This window comes from Dermacentor variabilis, chromosome 4 (assembly GCF_050947875.1).
Source record: "Dermacentor variabilis isolate Ectoservices chromosome 4, ASM5094787v1, whole genome shotgun sequence".
Taxonomy (NCBI): Eukaryota; Metazoa; Arthropoda; class Arachnida; order Ixodida; family Ixodidae; genus Dermacentor; species Dermacentor variabilis.
Genome location: NC_134571.1, coordinates 134,617,829 through 134,635,302, shown reverse-complemented (window position 1 = coordinate 134,635,302; position 17,474 = coordinate 134,617,829). Strand labels below are relative to the sequence as shown.

Sequence of the window (17,474 nt, the reverse complement as noted above, 5' to 3'; positions counted from 1 at the left end):
CCGCATGTGTGCTGATCTTCACTGTGTTAGGAAGTTCAGATGCAAGGCCAATCAATGCCACATTGAGGGCTGATGCCCAGCACGTAGGCAAACGTCTCGAAACTGGCACAGGGCACCATGCCGCCCATCGCAGGCAATCGGGAGCCCTCACTTTCCAGAGCAGCGGTGACAAACGCTACAGCGCTTTCCACACATAAAGCATACCTTCTTACACGGCCCGCGCTCATTCCTCTCCACAACTTCGGGGTATGGGACAGGTTTCCCAGGAGATCTTTGATTTGTGGAGCAGCACCGGTCCTCTTGTATAATGGTTCCGAATCGAAACAAGCTCCATGAAATGTTTCCCATGAATTAAAGGATGCATGTGGCAAGAAATATCCGTTGCGCGTTTTGTATTTAATGTGCTCTGATATGTTAGTAATAAATGAAACTTTTATTTGCATTTGGCAAGTTGCGGTGACTGGTGTAAAGTAGAATTCTAACCGATAAGGCACACAAGAAAGTTTTGTATACATTGAGTGCGAATATCAAAATAACGCTCTTGAGCGCACCGGTACGATAAAATTCACAACGTGTTCACGCTTGTGTGGAAATTTATTCCTCTTTTTTGTGCTCCTTTAATGCCGATTTTCCCACATGATGAACCGAAGGGTAACAATAATGCTCACGCTGTTTCTACGCTCAACGACAGCGTTACATCTGGTGTGTTAGCATAGTGTAACTTAGTGACGCACCGTAGCACAGCACTTCTTCAATCCAGGACATCTGACATTTCGTATCCGAGTATGGCACTGCACTTTACAAGTTCCTCCAGCCAAAGAGCAGGCATTCATTGATGCTGCATAGTAAAAAATAAGGAAAGGTTAGTATACGTGAAGAAGAGAAAAACTTCGAGAGTTATGAATAGTTAATTTGAAGGCGACTTTCGAAAGAAAACGCAGACGAGTTAATACTGTTTCTTCTGCCCTTCTCTGGCTTTCTGGGCCATTTTATTGTCGATTTATTACAAGAAGATTACTTGCGGGATATCTACTTGTGTTTCACATTGGCATTTCACTCACATTGGTAAAAAAATGTAGCCATAATTTTTACATTATACTTTACAAGACTTATAAGACTTATGCTTGAAAGACTGTGTGACAAATACGTTAATATACTTTATAAATAGAATACCAGGCTGGCGGAAAAGCCGATGGATTCATAATGTTGCTTTCAGGTTAAAAATTTTAACCTGAAATTTCAGATGAATTTTCTGGTGAATATTTTCAAGAAAATATAGTTTCGTTTGTCATTGGAGGCAACGCTATTAACGTCTGCTGAATGTCTGCAGCTCTCAGACCTACATGGTTGGCAGCCTACAATCGCGATCAGGAGGCCTGATCGCGATGCCCGGATTGCGATTGTCCAGATCCGGATCGCGCAAGATCGCGATAACAAATGACTGTACAGCAACGCTGGACCCGGATCAATGTAAATTCGAATCGGACCCGATGGCGATCAATTACGACCGCGTGACACCGGTATCGAAGCGCTGAAATTGCATCCATATAGCTAAGGTTTCCATTCTTCGTGTAACAAATTCTCGCCTTATTCTTTCCACGTGAAAGGCGAAATTGTGTTGTTTGCCACAGAATAGTTCCGTCAATACCTGAATTCAACATAGCATTGTACACCATTCGCACAAGATTTTACACGCAAACCTCAATTAAGAAATGTATTGCGCTAGTATAGGTACGTTTGGGCTAGTTGGTACATGGTTAACCTAGATGCCATGACGCGGAAAAGACGAGGACAGAAACGCACATAAAATTAAATGGTGCTTGTCGCGTACATTTCATGTTTATTCGTGTGCTCGCCTTTTTCGCACCGCCTCATGAAGATCAAGGAGTGTAAAATAGCGTTTTCCCACTAGGACTGAACTTCAGATGAAGTGAACATTACCATAACTCACTTTATAACAGTTGGCCGTGCGACGTACTCTTTCATTTGATGTTTAGTGTAACACACACACACACACACACACACACACACACACACACACACACACACACACACACACACACACACACACACACACACACACACACACACACACACACACACACACACACACACACACACACACACACACACACACACGCACACACACGCACACGCACACACACACACACACACACACACACGCACACGCACACGCACACACACACACACACACACAAGCTTTAGACGGTTGCTTCCATGACACGCGCCCTTTTCAGGCAATCCATTTTCACCGTACATGTATAACAAACTGCGGCAGTGAGATGGTGCGCTGAAGAGATGTTAATTATTAGAAGGTTGTTATGATGATGGTATTTAGAAAATATCCGTTAAAAGTATTTTGACATGTTAAGAAGAAACGCATAACTGGCGGACTCTGTGATCAGAAAGACATGCTAGAGTTCAAGAAAGAAATCATGTAGGTGTTGCAGCTAAGGTTGGCTTAGCTTTAATCATTTTTTACATTATCCAATTATGAGATCTACCGAGTTCGGTTATCAGTCCGCTTGAACCAGTAGAATAAATTGTGTCTGCTAATGAAGTAGGTAGTTAGAAAATATTAATGCTACCAGATCGTTATACTTGAATTTAATGGGCGACTTCGGATGCCAAAGTTGGTATCGCTTTCTATGCATGCTGTTCAGCTCTTTTCAGCGCGCTATGCACGGTGTAATAATATTTGCCACGCTTTACACGTAGAAATATATAGCCGTGTCTCATGTACGTTTCTTGTGGGAGGCGGCGCGCGGAGGTAGCCTATGTGGTCACGGTTTCTTTAGGCTGACCTGCCATGCTGCAGCGACATCTCTGGAACGGCCCATGCCGCAGCCGTTCAGGTCAATTGTGCCGGCGTGTTCTATATCTCGCACTGTATGCACGTGAGCCATCTTCTTCGCCGGCTCTGGAGACGATAGTCGCACCTCTTCATCCGTGGGGTACATTCCTCATGAACCACGTGGTTAAACAAATAAATTCAAAAACCGTGGCACTAACGGTTTTAAAGAAAGAAAATCAGCTCAAGGAATTACACGTCAATCGCTTGGAAGTGACAAGGTGTTGGTGTTTGTTTCTTTCGATCGTGAGCGGGGGAAGGAGAGAGCGAGGGGGCCTCTTCCACAACAATTTCAGCCTACGCACTGATCTGGTGGTTGCCGAGTCAGGAAATGAGTGGAGCTACTTTCTGTACATTTCTTTTGGGACCTCTGCTGGGGCGCGCGGACACGTAAGAACAGGATACTTTCGCACTTTGCGCTTTACAAATAAAGCACGTAAGACAAGATTACACAGTACGTAGCTCACAGAAGACGACTGAATAGGTTTGTTTAGGACGTATGAATTACCTTCACATGGAAGTTCGCCACCACAATTTAGAAAGGCAAAACTTGTTCAATATCCTTCGCCGATTAGGAGACAAAAATTGAGAGGTTGGCACCGCCTGGTTCAGAGTTACTCGGCACCTCATGTTTTACAGTGAAATGTTGTAGCAGTTTTAAATGTGTAAACATTTCTATACCGACTCAAAATCGTCCGTCCGTCCCTCTGTCACGAAAGATGAATCGTTATGAAGAAATTAACTGAATGTGTAAAACAAAATAAATTCGAAAGGGAAAAAGTTTGTGGTGGTGAGTTCAGAATCTACGACCCCACGCTCAAAAGCCGACTGTTTTCCCCACTCAGTTAAACGACTTTTTTTATTGCATGGAATTATGAATAGTGTGAACCACGATTTCAGACGGTGAATATATCTCAACCATATGAATGTGCTGTACCGGCGGTACAAAACAAATGTCAAAGGAGAACAGCTTCTATGAAGGGTGTGTTGAAAGATTTGGTGATGGTGGAATAAAATTCATCTCTAGAACCACATGGAAGCCGACTTCGAGCGTTGTACATGAGGAAGATTTCTACTTTGCGAAATTTAATGACGGACACGCCACATCCGAGATGTGTTTCGCTGGTCGCGGGATGTTCATTCTGTTAGGGCGTTCCTTCACCAACCGAAATGGCACTGATCTCTGAGCGTTCATGCGCTTCGTGTCACGCAACACTGACAGATAACCAGTTGATAAGGACAAGTAGTGATGAGGAGTATATGGGTCTCATCACAGCTGACAATCGTTCGACGCGGATCGATAAGGTGCTAACGAGCGATAAGGACCTACAATGATCGGAGCAATTCTGATAAAGTTGATAAGGCCCCATTATAATTGATAACTGTCGCATGATGTCCGATAAGTTTGATGATGACAGATAAGATTTGATATGTATCGGATAAATTACATTAAGGTTGATGAAGATCGGATCAATTTTGATAAGCTTCATAACAACCGATAAGGGCTGATATGAGTCGGTTCTAGTCAGATAAAGTTGATAACGACCCAAAAGGGTTGATACGTGCTTACACTGGTTGGATAAAGTTTGATAAGACTGACAATGAAATTGGGCTGCGCGGAGATGAGCAAGTGGCACAACGTTTACGCATTCTTAGACAATTCTAATGAAGTTCCTGCTTGAATCTGTTATAATGGCTTGGTTACCGTAACGCCCCCCTTCCCTCCTCTGGTAGGTATATGATGAAGTAACTCACCAATGCCTAATTTTAAAACTTTCTCCATGGAACTGGGGCCCTTAACGTGGATAAAAGAATTCTTAGTAAGCAACTCCGATTCCATTAGTATTAACAGCAGTGCATCAGATCACCTTCCCGTAACTTCTGGCGTTCACCATGGTTGAGCACTAGGTTCTCCACTGTTCTCTGAAATTTGCCTGTTTGCTGACGATTGCGTTGTCTATTAATCTATCACTAACAATAATTGCTCCAGTCCGCTGCGGAACGACGTAAACAGCATACGTGACTGCTGGAATTGCTGGCTACTGGTCTTAAGCCCAACTATATGTACATCAATTCACTTGCTGGAACAGTGATGAATTTAGACCCTCGATGTCCATACTCATTGAATGATGGTTTCTGTTATATTAACGCACACACACACACACACACACACACACACACACACACACACACACACACACACACACACACACACACATATATATATATATATATATATATATATATATATATATATATACAATCTGTGAAATTCTGCTCGTTCAAAAGCGAAACGGCAAGACAAAGAGAAAGCTTAACTTTACCAAAAAAGAAAGGTTCACCGAACACGACCTCCTATCCTCGGCCAGTTTTTTGTCTCTGGAACTGTAGAAGTGGTGTATAGCAGATATGATTGCAACAGGAAAACAATTACACCCTTTTCAATAAAATTCCATGTACAAATCAATTCTTAAAAAAATTGGAGGACGCTTAAGACTCGCATTTAAGAATGGAACGCGATAACATTCTAAAATCCTTGACTGCTTTTAATGCTTTCCGGTAACTGCAGCTTATGTAACCGTAACGTTTACTGGGAAACGCTGGCGATGAATGTTTAGCACGAAGAGAAGCTTCCTGGTAGAAATACGGCCTCTTGCGTGGGTCGATCTCCTATTATTATTTAGACTTTTAATATTTCAGTCTGAGAAGAGATAACATAAAATACATGCGCTGTAGGTGCTTTTTTTCCATTATGTTTGTTTGTTGGCGCCGTTCTCAAAACTTCGAGGAATAACTTTATAAAGAAAAAGACAAGGCGTGAGCAACTTTGATGGTTGAAGAGTTGTTGGGTATGCGTGGTTCAGGATATGGATCGAAATTCTCTTTGTCTAAGCGACGTGCGACGCGGAACTCGGGACGCCGACGTTGTGCCCTAAACGTTATCGCGGTAATTCTCTCTGTTGTTGTGAATCTATTTTTATTAAATTGTAACATCAATTTAAATGGGCCAGAGAGTAAGATAAACTTTCAGAAGGGTTAGAGGAATAGATGAGGGGGAAGGGGTAACATAACCTGGGGAGATGGTAGAAGCAATATCAGTGAGGAAGCAACCGAGTGGAGGTTTTGTCGAAAGAGGGTAGATAAGCGGCGAGAAGAAATCGAATGTGTGGCCAGCGCATGAGCGAAGGATGGCGGCGCTGTGGCGGGATTGGTTCGCGAGCTTAGGTTTGACTGGTGTTGCAGTGAGATGACTTCAGTGAAAAATCTTTGCCAGCAACACTAGTCCACATTTCGCCCGACGGCGTCGCTACGGCTGTTGTGTGGTAGTCTTCGCCGTCGCCCCTGTCGACTACAACGGAATATCTGGATGTGCGTGTGATATGATTAACTTTCAAATGGGTGCTCTAAGTAGCCACGAAGGACCACGTAACCGGCTCCTAGATTTGTTTACCTAAAGTGCAAATATATAGTGTACTACGTGCGACAAGCTCTGTTGAGCTAACATACCTCGCGTGTCAGATATTAGAAACATATTGATGCTTCCTACCTAGGTTGCAGCAAATAGAGCCAAACCCGCAGCCATAGCGAGGCGCCCAATATGGTGGAGGGCACTGGTTGAATGGCAGGCATCCGTAGCCACTTGTATGGCATTTCTTGAGTTTCAGTGCCGCTGAAAAAAAAAAGTAATATACACGGTAATCTATAATCATGACATCGTTTAAAAGAACAACCACGTTCAGAGTTAACGTGGCCGCAATGATGGCAGATAAGAATGATGAGCTATTCATCCCTTCATGAAAGGGGTGATGTCACATTGACAGAATTGATAATTTTACAGCGAAGCTCTTTGTGGCTAGGGTTCTGGGAAGTTTTCGTGCCCGTGAACAAAGCTGCGTCTGCAAAAATCTCAGCTCCCAAATTTTATGCCAAATCGATTCATTCTGCTCAAAAGGTTATACGTCTCCTCACTTGGATATGCATCTTCAGTAGATTAGCTATGCATAGGCACCATTTTCAAGATCAGTAGGCTCTTATGTAGATAATCTTTTTTGCTTGCTTACGAGGTATGAGCCATTCATTGTCTTACGTGAAGCAAAAATTTCTCGTTAGGTAGGCATAGAAATGCTTATGCATTTACGAACAGAAGTGATACGAGAATGTGTGTGCTCACATCGTCATGGTGACCACCGATCAGGTCAATAAATGTGTTCGTATCTTTGTTAAAAATTCTGTGTCCTCAGTTCGATCTCTAGGCCGCGGCAGCTGAAACCTGTGTTGTCGCAATGCAAGTGGCCTCGTGTATCGCGCATTGGGTACAATTCAGAACACCTCGGGCGATCGGAGTTAACCTTGAGTCTTCCAACTTGGCCTGACACATGATCAGATCGTGATCTGGCACGTGAGACCCCAGAATTTATTTTCTAAAATTATAGTAGGTATACAAAGCTCGCTTCATTGCATGTTCTTTTTTTCTGCCTTTGCACCAGCAATCTTCCACCACGCACCGTGCAATAAACTAGGTGTGGTGAAGTGGCGAAGTCACGACGACCAAGTGGCGTCCAGAACATGGAAGCACGTGCACCGCCGCACCTGCATCGTTCACCACAGGCACAGCACCTCCCTACTCCTGGCGCTCGTGGCGCAGCAAAATAATAAGTCAAGAAGGCACCGACGAATAAGCAAGCGCCAAAAGAGAACGCTTCGCGAATCGGCAAATAACGCGTGACTCAAGCAGCGCACAGGAGAGGAAGAAAAAAACCCACGTCGGCAAGACAGATGGAGCTGAGAAGAGGAGCAAGGAAGGCGCGTTGGCTTCGGTCGGACGTCGACGTTCGGGAGGCCAACCGCTCTCGCAAGGACCGGGCCGAGCGCAAATGCACGAGGGGACCTCTAATCGACACGTCTTGAGCTCCCGTCATCGAGCCGACCAACCAGAGTCTGCGAGAGTGCGCCTGCCGTCTCCGCCCGTGCAGTTCGTCTAGCGACGCAATATAAACCAAACTTTGAGTGCGCTGTGGTAGTCGTTCTGAACGCGGTGTAGGGACGCTTGGTCTAGCTTTCCCCCATGCCCTGTGCCCTTGTACTTGCATTTTGTACGTTTGAATACACGTTTGTGTGCGGGGATTGTTGCCGTTGTTTCGTTGCTGCCCTCGGAGGCATCTCTGACTCACAGAATTAAGCTGTGCCGCCCGAGCCACATCGTAACACTACGTTTTCCCTACTGTGCATTCAAGTACCACGCATTCAAGTAGACACAAGAAGTTGCTATCTTGGTATATTGGCATTAAGTCATGATACTTTCGTGCCGTATTTGTACATTCTGCGCAGGGTTCGATCGTCTTGATGTGAAAAAATTTATCCTATGATTATGCGCTCTCGCAGACCCCGATCTGTCTTCCAGATTCAGGGCGCTGTTTTTATGTACCACCATTTTTTTTTCAAACGTGATTTTATTTTCCAATTTCCAAGTAAAGTTCCATATCTTAACTGGCTTATTGCATCTCCAAGTTTACATTTACGACAATTTTTCTGCCGCCGCCAACACATTAGCATATTTACTCATGAATTTTCTATTTCTTTTTACCTCTGTAAATAATTTTTTTATATGTCAGTGTATAAAGAAGTTTGCCGGTTATATATTTCAGTCATATATATTGCCACGCGTGTTTCTACTATCTTTTGTTGGTGTGTGGTACTAAGCACGAGCTTGCGGGATCAAATCCCGGTCGCGGCAGCCACGTTTCAACGAGGCAAAATGAAAAAAAGATAAATAAATAAAAGGCCCATGCCTCGTGCATTGGGGCCACAGTGAAGACCTTCTGGTGGTCAGAATTATTCCGGAGTCCCTAAATACACATGTATGTTGGCGTGTGTGATCTGATTGTGCACGCGTCGAGAAAGATGCAAGTGCATTGTAGTATATGTACGCCATCACAACCGATTGGTCTAGAATGTAGGACGAGTCATGTATACATAATGAGCGCACTTGAGGCGCGAGTTCAAATTCGATGACCGACGACTACGTTCGCCGCTATCCTTGTTATTTGAATGTCGCCTGTCTTAGCACAAGTTTATTTCCTTCACCCTCGCTGCAATGCGACGACAGGTAGACGCGGTTCTTAGTAGTAGTAGTACACAAAATAGTAGTTCTTCCGTACTACTATTTAAAGATTATTATGATTTAACGTCCGCCATGCTTGCACGTGGTGAAGCACGTGGCGCGAAAGGACTTTTCGACTATCCTGCAAAACCAAATGTACACGAAACACACCCACGCAGCCCCCCCCCCCCAAACGAGAGAGAGAGAAAACAAACTAGCCAATTATTTTTCAAAGTCTAAAAATATCAGCAAATCAAACACAAGCAAGTTCAAAGCATGCCCAAGAAACACGTTTTCGTCGCCGCGACGGAGCCCTGGAAAAACACGTCCGTCCGCCACAGACATCACCACGAGCCCTCGGCTAACAGCACCATCTAGGGGAGGCCGAGTGCGCCTCTTGCATTACAATTTTTTGCCGCGGAGCGCGCCGAGTGCAACGGCCGGAGAAAAACCTGCGAACGCGTGTAATTTTGGAGGCCATCGTGAATGCAGCGCAGTCACCACTTCTGTCGAGTGGTGGCGCTGCCACTTAGGCAGGAAGTGTGGAACAATACAACAACATATCCTAGACGAAGATGGAAACAAACTGGAAAGGGACGCGGCGTCAAATTACACCCGAAAAATAACAGCGCAATGTTTCCAAGGCAGTGACGAAGTTGTACTAGAGGAAAAAAAAAAAAAGGCATGAAAGAGAACCAGATGGAAAAGGAGCTGGTGATGACAAATTTCAACTGGAAGAAAGTCGAAGAGAAAATGCCTAAGCGCACAGACACAGGGCTAGACCAGGTTTCCATTAGGCTGATTAACAAACTAGGTCCACAAAGTAGAAAAGCTCTGTTGAGAGCAGTAGAAAAAAGTTTGAGAGATAGACGAATACCAGACAGTTGGTACCCGCCGTGGTTGCTCAGTGGCTATGGTGTTGGGCTGCTGAGCACGAGGTCGCGGGATCGAATCCCGGCCACGGCGGCCGCATTTCGATGGGGGCGAAATGCGAAAACACCCGTGTGCTTAGATTTAGGTGCACGTTAAAGAACCCCAGGTGGTCGAAATTTCCGGAGTCCTCCACTACGGCGTGCCTCATAATCAGAAAGTGGTTTTGGCACGTAAAACCCCAAATATTATTATTATTATTATCAGACAGTTGGTGACAAAGAAGAATGAATTTAATTTATAAAGGTAAGGGGGAGAAAGAATTCACTCGTATAGTCCTTTGACCATTACTTCGGTAATATCCAGGTTAGCAGTGCAGGCAATTAAATTAAAGCTGCAAGCATGGGCAGATAATAAAGGCCTTTTGGGAAAACTTCAGAATGGCTTCAGAATAGATAGGCGTCTGGGTGACAACTCATTTGTCCTTACGTAGTGTAGTGAAATATCTAGCCTAGAAAGGACACTTATTTGTGGCCTTTTTAGACATTACAGGAGCGTATGACAGCGTAGACCGCGACATATTGTGGGATATCTTGGAAGGGGAAGGCTTATAAGGTGACGATTGTATACAGTTTTTCAGAGAGATTTACCTCAAAAATGACGTTTCCGTTGAATCAGGAAGGACGAGGAACGAGGAGAAAGTTCATATCAACAAGGGAATGAGGCAGAGGTGCCCTTTACCCCCTTGCTGTTTATGATGCACATGGTGAGGATGTAAAAGGGCGCTAAAGGAGAGTAATATCGTGCTTAATCTCATACAAACACGGGGGTAGAGTAGTAGAGCAGCAGCTTCCAGGTTTGTTTTATGCGCACGACATTGTGTTATCGCCTTCTTGTCAACAGTGACAAGAAGGCGATAAGTTAGGTTTGAAATTTAGCGTTAAAAATCAGGTGTTGTGGTATCGAGTGAAAACAGCCAACAGACAGTCACAATACAGGTCCAGGAAATACCTTGCGTAAAAGAAAATGAATATTTTGGTATATGGATAAACGAAGGCAGTAGATATATGGAAACACAGGAAAAAGTAATAACAGTGAAGGGGAAGAAAAATGCGGCCATATTGAAACACAGAGCACTATGGGGATACAATAGGTACGAGGTGCTCCGAGGTATTTGGAAAGGTGCAGTGTTTTCAGAAATTACATTTGGAAATGCGGTTGTTTGCTTGAAATCAGGGTTACAATCGGGACTCGATGGGAACCAGAGATCAGTGGGACGCCTTGCATTGGGTGCTCACGGGAAGACTACAAATGAAGCTGTGGAGGGTGATATGGACTGGACAAGTTTTGAAGTGAGGAAGCTCACAGTAAAATTAATTATGAAGAACGACTGACGAATGTGAAAGAAAGTAAGTGGGCTCGGAGAGTGTTCAGGTATTTGCATAGGAATAACATTGATCCATAGTGGAGGAAAAGAATTAGGAAGCTTACCAGCGTGTATGCGTTTCGTATGGTGAGCAACACAGCAACAAAGAACGTCAAGCGGGAAGGCTGGCATGATGTCATGGGCGGCGGCAATAGAAAAAAGCCTGCTAGAGTAACTACTTAAGAGAAAAAAAACGAAATCAGGAAAGAAACAATTTATGAAAACTCAAAGGGAAGCCCATCACCTTTAGAAGCAAGATCGGGATACCTTAGAACACGCCCTTGTAAATCGAGATATAGAAAGGAAGAAGAAGCATGTGCTTGCTCCGGTAAAGCTATCAACGGAAGCGTACAAAAACAAAGTTTACAATAGGGGTTCACGAACATTGGTTATGGGAATTAATCGTGGTTTCGTTTTCCTTTTCTTTTCCTTTTTTACCATAGGTACGACATTAGGCAATAAACTAACAAGAGCTTGGTGGCGCAACCCACCGCCCCATTGCAAAAGGGACGCTCATATCCATCCATCCATCCATCCATCCATCCATCCATCCATCAATCCATCCATCCATCCATCCATCCATCCATCCATCCATCCATCCATCCATCCATCCATCCATCCATCCATCCATCCATCCATCCATCCATCCATTTGCGGAAAATTTTCTCAGGATATATCCCAGGCGATTGTTCAGCTCTCTCTGGAAAATTTTGACGTGTGGACCATCGAATTTTTAGTGCCTTTGTATTTTTCTAGTACTTTTTCATATTCTTATCCACTAATATTATAGTACTCCTGTTTAATAAGTCATTTTTCAAAACAAATGTTATTTAGGTTCACGCACCATTAGTTGTCTGAACATGTAGCGTATCGTCGACGGCAGAGCTTAGCGTTTGTTCCTTTGACTTACTTTGCTTCTTGTTTTCTGTTTCCTTTTTACACTTTGCATTGCGGTGATTCAGAAGTTGGATTAGAAATTATCGCGTTGCACGGCCGTTCTTTGGTGCGATTACCATCGTGTAATGTTTACTAGTATCTTACCGCGCATAGTTTTTCCTGTTTTTAGTTTTGATTGCTTGTATTTCTTGCATCGACAGTATCGATCTTGCGCGCTATTACGTTGCGCGAATAAAGCTTTTGCTAGGTTTATACCTTTTTCCTTCATAGTGCTAGTTTTACGTTGATGTAATCGTATTTTCCCCCTTAGCCGAAGCCTTCGTGAAGAACTGGAAGGTATTCATAAATGAATATGTATTCCTAAAATGAATAAAATAACCAACCTATAAGCAGACGCGCCGATGAAATGAGGCGCGGACTTTTGTGTTTGGTGTAACGAACATTTGAATCGTACTGTTGGTAATTATGATAATGCGGCAACTATATTGTGCTAATAAAGGGGTAAATGGTGGCCTAGTTTGTGCTTCGTGCACAATTTATCGTTCCATGCATCGTTGCAACTTTCATTGCGAATTTTCTTTAATCCGCAAAGAAATCTTTCTCAAAGCTTGCTGCGCTTTAGCTCAAACATTCACTCGGTGTTTGCACTCTCTGTATCACTTAATCTTGAATGTTTGCCTTTGAACTGGCATACTTAATTCTACTAGTTAGGTTTGTTCGTTCGCTAACAAAGCCAGCACTCGATCGTAGGTAAAAAAGTCAACGAATGGGGCTAGTTGGTGGCTGTATATACTTTCTACCCTCTCTAATGACGTGCTCTTCGCACAGATATACCACTGTTACATACTCACGGGTATGTAGGGGGGAGTATATGTGTACACAGAAAATTTAATGCATTTGAGAATAAATAGCCGCCAGCACGCAGTGCCTTGCGCCTCTCACACATTCGGCCATCATTCCCTCATAAGTAAGGCATCGTATAGCATTTCAACGTGGTGTTTTTTTTCAGCCTCATCGAAGCCGAAGCAGCAGTACCGGAGTGCTGTACTGGACGCATAAAAAGCCCATGAGTGCGAGAGCTGCGGGGCGGAAAAGAAGCAGGGGACGCCCACCAATGAAATCAGCCTTTCTCCGCGCGGACTGGACGGCCGCAGCAAAACCTGTCAGGGCTCGTAAATCTCGGATGCCATGCACTGACATTTAACTGAAATTCTTGAGAAACGTAGCGTCTTCGTTGGTCGAGGGGCGGAGCTGGGCTCAGCTCGGTAGAGTGGATGAAGATATCCGAATCGAAGATCGTTTGAAAATGCAAGGGTGGGTCGCGGAAAGAGCAGTATATTAAAAGGCTGGCAATGAGGCGACCGACAACCATGAGTCGTCACAGCGTGATGGCCTTTCGTCCTGAAGATGCGAAAAAAAAAAAGCCATATGCAGACTGTCAGATCGACCGCTCTCGGTGCTATCGGCAGCTTATTGCAAATGTCACGCAAACAACGCAATTACAGCCGCAGTTCAATCTTATATGTGTTTCGTCGCGCTTGAAGAGATTCGGAAGACGTTTTAAATATTTTAATTCGCTAGCTTCAGCCCTCTGCATCATCGACATCAAGTTCCAACCGATATTTATCCTGTTCAGCTGAATTTAGACCTAGCGGAGGACATCTCTTGCATCAGTGGTCAGCGGCGCTTGCCGTCAGCAGTGCTGCAAGATCGTGCATCTAGCATCCCTCTAATATCGTCATCATCACTCATCCCGTATTTTGCTCCCCTTCCCCTCTTACCAAGGTGCATAGTATCAGGCTAGAGCAGACTAGCCAAGGCCAACCTCGCTGACTTCCCTTCAGTAAACTCTCTCTCTCTCGCTCTGTCTCTAGACCTAGAGGAGTCAACAAGTTCTTAAACCCTCCACTAACGTGTTCAAACTTAAGTTCAAACAATTAAGGATGAGGAAACTTTTTTATAGTTTATTTCTGGCTTAAGCGACTTGAAATGACCCACTCCTGAGTTACTGTGGTCTGCACAGAGGAAGCTGGGGACGGCGTTGGGCGAAAATCGATAGGTCACTATTTCCCAGTGCTGCTGGCCACACTCGCCGGCGAATTCATGAGAGGAATAGAGCTACGTAGTTGGTTGCATCTGCGCGTACGACAATGTTGACACATTTCGTAATTCCAAAAAAGCAGTGTTTACATATACGCTAGACGGACCAAAAATTGGCGGTGCCTTCGGTCCAGCAGTGTGAACGGCATCGCTGAGGGAACTTGCATAGGCTAGGGAGCCTCAGTGTGCTCGCTTACCGCTAAAGTGCCCTTCACCACCATGTTCCGCTAGGGCAGACGTGGATCTCGGGAAACTACAGTCGTTGGTTAGGGCGACTGTGCGTATATCGAACGATAGCTGTCGCTTGCGTCTGACGCATACATTCATGCAACAAGTATTCATACAAAAACAAACTTGAAGACATCGTTATGGTGTACGAGGCATAAATGAAGCGCATGTATTTAGTTAACCTGAGGGCAGAGCGGGTATGCAAAATTAGTATTGAAACTTCTGCCGGCAGAGTCACACAACACCCACCTCGAAGTCAAATTTTGTGACTGAAAGATTGCCTGAAAAATGAAACAGTCCAGGGAAGTGATGTCAGCAACAACCTAGTACTATAGCTATGAAAAAAACTGTGCTGCCTTTTGGAAACAACTAAAATTATTAGATATTCTTTATACGTGGCACAGAACGGCCGATCTGCTGCACCTTGTGAAATGTAAAGGGCTGCGTTTGTGGCGTCCAGATTCCTGGTGTTGCAACACTAAGTAAATTCCAATAAAACAAGTTGTCAGGTACCACATAGCGGCCAGTAGAACGGCGACAAAAAAAGGAGCTATTTTGACCGCAGCAACTTAGAAGAAATAATAAAACAACAATGTATAAATGAATCATTATGCTGCCTGGTGTGACAACTTCAATAGGAGCAAAACATGCACACGAACCATATAGTTGGAAATAAACACCTGTCTCAAAGAACAAATAGCATAACAGTCTAAAAGACAGCAAGCATTACAGGGTCTACTTATAGTGTCGTTATATTACGAAGAGTAAACTTGGATGCACTAAGTGAAATTCACTGAAAAATAATTCGAGTGGATGCATGCAACGTATACACGAACATACACCAAATACACATAGCGCTGGGATTAATTAATTCCTTAAATTCTTCGGAATCTAATTAACAGAAAGGAATCCTTCAATGCTATGAGGATGTGGTTCATGAACAGCGAACTGGTACACGCGCCACGTTCTCTGAGGGCCACCACTTCACTCGCTTATTGACAAATATGGTCGCTATCAATTGCATAATTCGTCGGAAGTACCTTTTGGGCTTGCTTACCAAGTGGTACCACACGTTTCACACAACAAGGAACGTGTTTGTTTATAAAACAAAAACAAAAGAAAAACAACAGAAAAACATTTGTGTCCGTGCGCGGCATCTGGGTCTCATGTTTCTGAGCCATTCGACGGCTTGCCTGTCCTGCTCAACGGTGTCCGCGTCGTCGTGAATGGCACCGGCACACAATGGCTCAAGACGCTGACGTTCCAGCTGCGCTGTACAAGGTCTGCCGCTCAGTCTACAGCACTTTTCTTCGTTCTTCGAAGCCGCAGTGCAACTCGTGTCATTCTACAGCACAAATGACACCAGGAATTACCGCCACTGAGGCATGTCGAGCACGACGTTCCTCTCGCGTGCGCGCAATTCGGTGCCGCTATGGAGTTGACGCATTCTTCGCCAACAGCGCGGCCGGCACTTGTAGCTTCGCACCCAGTAATCTGTCATAGTGCCTCTGCATGAACCTCTATGTAAAGGCACACGTATGACGTTGGGTGACTCAGGTCTCCATATTATTTGCTTTGTCTATGAAATTACAACTTTCGAAGAGTTCCACAGGTTGGGCAGATGTTTAAGGCCTTGCGAAACGTGCGTAATAGACGGATATACAAGCGCTCTGTATTGTTATTGCTACTGACTTATCCCTAACTGACTGCTTACGTTCGAGTAGACGACCGTGCCCAGCATTTTTAAAGGACGGGAAGCAAAGTTGGACGCGTGGTGATTCTTTCTCCGCTCTCCTAAATAAACGCAGCACCTCCGTAGCCCTCGATTCCTCAAACTTATCACCATCAAACTAAAAAGAACTCGAGAAAGGCTGTGGCTTATTAGCCAATAGTTGTTAATTTTCGCAAATGAATATTATACAAACAGGTTAATATATTTGTACCGGGGACTCTTGTGACTTCCCACAATAACAGAGTATTTACACTCACCTACAACGCTTGAAGCCAAACAAATAGCAATGAGCAGAGAGATCAACGGCATATCAACATAGATGGCTTGCTTCATTTTACGTTTCGCAAAATGAAATTGGAGGGTAGAAAGCGACGTTGTACAGGCTTCAAGTGACCTTTATGGCTTTTTTCTTAGGACATATTGTGCTGTGTATGCACAATTCACTTCAGTAGCAGCACGCGGAGACAAAGCTAAGCACTGTTCTCTGAATTATGAAGGAGCATTGGGTCAGGTTGCTGCCGCTACATTGCGCTGTCAAGGTAGTGAAAACGCGCAAGTGTTTTATCTGGCGCATCCAAGTACAATAAGATGAAAATTGCCTGTTCGAACCTATTTAACCTGGCTAAAACGAAACCTCAGCGGGACACTATTCGCGAGGTAGGACTTCAATGCCTTTGTTGTTGCAAGAACAGTCACACGCACCCTCGAGGCACGTTTGTGCCGTCTTGCTGTGCTGGTATCGACGGCGCTTGCGGTGCCATGTCGTGGAAAGTTTGGTCTTATGGGACGTGCAGTCCGTCTGGCTTCAAGAACGACGAAACCCGCTGGACGCTCCGTCGCTGTTCACTCATTCGCGTCTGCCAGAGAACCGACTGGCATGAGCCTTGCTCCGATGCTGGCTGGAGCATTGCGAACATGCACCTTAGCGGTCCTGTTGAGGAGGCGTGTGCTTACCACACACCACGGTAAATATACTGCTCGGAGCGGAACGGACGCGAAAGGTCAATCGTAGTCTCGTTTCGTTTGATGCTGACAAAAGCCCGTGGCTTCTTCGTCGGTCTTTTCTGGTGCGCCATCGATGCGCGACACCACGAGACATTAAGCTACCGGCGATCTAGATCGCGCCACTGTTGTGTGGAAAGCCGTACCGCGTCGCCTCTGCGCATTAGTTATGAAGCTGGAAGCTCTAAAAGCTACGAAAGCATCCACCGCGTGTGCCTTGCATTGCATTGTGTATTGTTTGGTTCCG

At 44.6% G+C, this 17,474-nt stretch overlaps 1 long non-coding RNA gene across 1 annotated transcript; it reads right to left on the bottom strand.

Annotated features, from left to right (window-relative positions):
• Window positions 1–575: 575 nt before the first annotated feature.
• On the bottom strand, window positions 576–16,642 carry LOC142577958 (uncharacterized). The gene is made up of 3 exons (XR_012827115.1): window positions 16,483–16,642; window positions 6,420–6,542; window positions 576–838 (listed from the first exon to the last, which is right to left on the bottom strand). It is a non-coding gene; the product is annotated as an uncharacterized LOC142577958 (long non-coding RNA).
• Window positions 16,643–17,474: the final 832 nt, after the last annotated feature.